At 35.1% G+C, this 4,053-nt stretch overlaps 1 long non-coding RNA gene across 1 annotated transcript; it reads right to left on the bottom strand.

The window, feature by feature from the left end:
- Window positions 1–1,104: 1,104 nt before the first annotated feature.
- On the bottom strand, window positions 1,105–2,950 carry LOC107044422. Its single transcript, XR_001461340.2, has 3 exons — window positions 2,719–2,950; window positions 2,325–2,554; window positions 1,105–1,432 (listed from the first exon to the last, which is right to left on the bottom strand). It is a non-coding gene; the product is annotated as an uncharacterized LOC107044422 (long non-coding RNA).
- Between the last annotated feature and the right edge of the window lie 1,103 nt (window positions 2,951–4,053).

Below are 4,053 nucleotides of genomic sequence, written 5' to 3'. Positions count from 1 at the left end.
AACGCTTATTTATATTGAATGGGAAAAATGGCATTCAATGTCGTATCTTTTATCTTCTAGACTATGAAGGGACGGATCTTAATTCGTTCCATGTTCCGAAATTTATGGAGAAGCTGATCGGAATTGGAAACGAAGTCGTCTAATGGACGGCTGTAGGAGTTCCTTTCTTTGTTGGACACGCATCATCCAGCTACAATGAAAAAAATTTCCAGGATCTGAAAAGGAAGGTTCTTGCACATTATTCTAAGCGAATCAATCTCGAAAAATTCATGAGAATTCATATGAGAGATGTGATTGGAGGAACTCATAACGTATCAGGCAAGCTAACGACATTCACTGTGCAAGGAAAAACTTTCCCAGGAATCGTATGGAAAACCCTTCGCCCCAAAGGAACAACCAAGATCACAGATAAATGCATTCCTAAACGGGCAACTGAAACAATTTCAATGAGTTCCCCAGAAGATCATGGAGATGATGAATTATCTGGGCCAATCGTTGAGGACCCTGATTTGTTGTCGCGAGAGAATTGGAAAGGCAAAACTGAACCGGGAATCTTCGATCCTTCTCCAAGTGATGATAGTCCTGATAGAGTTGAAGGTGGACCAATGAAGCATCGACATAGTGAGCAAGAGAATCATGTATTCAACGATCATAATTATTCATTTTCTCAGAGAGTAGATGACAATGACGAAGACTCTTTTGGAGAACAGAAAGTGGGATACCTCTGTAACGACTGTGACGAGTTTATTAGTTTAGAAAAATTTTCACGTCACGTTTGCAGTTAATTTTCTATACATTGATAAAAATTCCAAAGATATATACATAGGATACCGGGATACAACGAGAATGAGCAGAGAACTAGATCAGTTTGAAGTACTTTTTTATAAAATGATATTTTTAGAAGTACATTCGGCGTGCTTGCAGCTCTATTTTTACAGTTACATTATAAAAACATCCATAACTTTATTATTATGTACATTCATAAAGCTTCGTGTATCATAGTAAAATAAATTATCATATTGCTTGTATTCCCGTTTTCATCTACAAAAAGAACCATAATATCATGCTCTTCATTGTAATTTTATGAAAAGACTATCTTTGAGAGGAATATAGATTTGTTGACAGAAAATGCGGAATTCCAGAAAGAAATCTCGAGGAACATTTAGTGTTGCTAATTCGTGTTGCTAGAAGAAAAATTCTTTTCGTATTTCCACTCAAGATTCGATCAATCAACACATCTACATCATGCGAAGTATACTTTTTTATTATTTTCCAGGTTAAAATTCAAACGGGATGATAAGATCAGTGAAAGTCCAATGATTCACATCATGTTTATAGACATGAATTCATAAACATTTAAATGTAGGGGGCATAATTGCCCAGAGTAGCGTGAACATTAACGGACTGGCACCGATGTTTGTCTGTAGACATCCTATCAAAAGAAATAAAATATCGCTCATAATCATGAATCCTGTTTGAATGCCATGTAGGAAAGAGAGATTTATGCTAATAAAGCCCTAATTTTAGTTCCAAACGTTGATGTCTGAATGCATTCTCTACGTATTTTTTTCAAACTAAAATTTACCTTTTCCCCCTTGTCATAAGTATAGGTTGAGTTCGATTAATGAATTGGTCTCTGAATGAATATAAAACAAATCTCACAAGTGTTTATTGCCCCACTCTTCGTTATTTTGCAAGCATCTCTAGAAATAGGTGGTCTAGAGAGAAACTGCAAGATTATTGAAGGGAAATCAAAGTTTTGGAAACCAAATGTCTATTGGAGTATTTCCCCAGCAGAATCGATCACAAGATGATCAGATAATTTAAAAATTCTTGAAAATTCAGATCGAGAGGTGTTAGCAGTTAATACCAAAACTTGTGGGTGCAAACATCTCGAGTTTCTTTTGTAGATCATATGATATTCTACACAAGAGGGGTTCGGAAATTTCTCTCAGACATCTCGAAGATATAGACGGAATATTAAGGAATTCTCCCCAAATAACTCCCAAAGGAGGTGAACAATCATCTACTCATTATATCAGAAATACCTCGTCGATGAGTGCATTTATGCAATAAAAATATGAAGAGCTATAATTTTAGTAGCTCCGGACACTTCCAATCAACTACTTCAAGTCACTTTCTTGCTTTCATCTAAAAGTACGTGGTCTAGGAGAAAAAAGATATAAATGGGCTTGGACAGTTCTGTCGAACGAAGTCCAAATGATTGACTTCTATTCTCCTCATCAACCACTTGACCCAGCTCTGATTTAGATACCCTCATAATATTTTCAAGAAGCAGAAGAACAAGGAAACTTGGTACGTACCTCTGCTCTATGGAGATACTCAAATTCATTGAAGACATCAGTACCTTTTCTCAAAGCTCTTCTCAGCATGTTTTGAACTAAACTTTGATCCAAGATACTGCCCATTCTTCCAGGTAATATTTCACCCAATGGATATGGTTGGACACATGCATCTCACTGCATCTCGTTCTTGGATGATTTTTCCCTTGGAGTTCTATTGCCACAATCATCATGGGAGTAAGATCGGTCTGCTGAAAAATAAATCACAATAGGGCTAATGAATTACTCCTGGAGGACAAAAGATAATATTTTGTACATTGCATGAGAGTAATTTCTTATTGGAGCTTGTAGAATGAAAGTTTACTTCAAACGATAACCTAGAATATAGATTATTTATCAAAAGAAAAGGACTTACTTGTAACTTCCTTGTCAATGGTCTTGATTTATTTAAATCTATCCGCTATCACTCGCATTATATCATCCAGTGCCACTTTCTATGTAATCAAAGAGATTATTCACTTCGTCTTGCCCAATGTTATTGTGTAATGGTCTCAGAATTTTGAGTCCGATCCCTTATTGTAGTTCTAGAGTTGAAATAACTGGTTCAACCATCGGTAGGTGCAATTATTTTGAGGAATATTAACTCCAAAATGATTTTTGATGATGCCAAATCCTCGTCACAGTCCTGTTGCATCCATATGAGCTCGAAAAGCAAATGGCGGCGGGAGAGACTTGCATAATTAGCATAATCAGTATTGCAAAAAGGAGAAAAATCACTCTTAAACAATAAAAGTCAGACATTTGCATTCTACAAACGATTTTCCATTAATCACAGGAAGAAAAAATTGGAATAATCGATTTATTTTTATTTTTGTCGGCTAGTATCTTGTGCGTGTAGCCCACGTCATATGGTATTGAAAAATCTATTATTAAGAGCAAAATATCCACTCTCAAACGATAATAATCACAGATTCGGATTCTACGAACGATTTGCAATTGATTGAAAAAAAAAGTTTTAAAACTTGATTTTGAAAATTTTTGTCGGCTAAATTCATGGTTTATTTTGATTAATTAATTAAAAATACTCATTAACTTTTAAACATTAAAAAAGAATATACAATGACCTGCTAACGAATTACAAACGATTCTATATGTTTTTTTGTTTGAAAATAGGATTTTTCCGGCTAATAGGATACTGCTTAGAGACTACCCAATGGTCTAACCAGAGGCAGTCGTATGAGACTTTGGGGTACCTTGGAGGCGAATGGAAGTACGTTTATTCTATTATGTTTTTCATCGACTGATGTAAACGAATGTAAAGAGGAAGTAGAATTTCTCTATCTAATGTTTTTTCATTTACAGTCGGAGGGTGTTATCTAAAAGTCGTAGATGTCGCACATGATATTCATATGCGACCTCTACCTGAATTCCCCAGACTGTCGGAGGAAGACTTAGAGGGGGCAGTCGTTTCAGTTAATCGTCGTTTCAGTTAATCACCTCCATTTACAAATAGGGAAATGTCATTGTTTTTGTATTCACTTTTGTGGAAAATAAAACATATTTCCTTAAATTGTTTGAGATATCTTCTAATCTTTCCCTAATAGAAAATTTTTCCTGTTTTTAAATTCAATTCTCTAATAACTTATTGGATTCTTTCAAATTCCCTAGAAATTCCTCGTATTACCTTGAAATTTAGAAAAACTCAATTCTCTCGAAGGTTCTAGAAACTACTTTCATTCAATTCAAGAGG

This window comes from Diachasma alloeum, unplaced genomic scaffold (genome assembly GCF_001412515.2).
Source record: "Diachasma alloeum isolate Michigan unplaced genomic scaffold, Dall2.0 Dall_scaffold_00739, whole genome shotgun sequence".
NCBI classification, from domain to species: Eukaryota; Metazoa; Arthropoda; class Insecta; order Hymenoptera; family Braconidae; genus Diachasma; species Diachasma alloeum.
The sequence above is the reverse complement of the archived record's forward strand: the minus strand, read 5'-3'. Positions and strand labels throughout refer to the sequence as shown.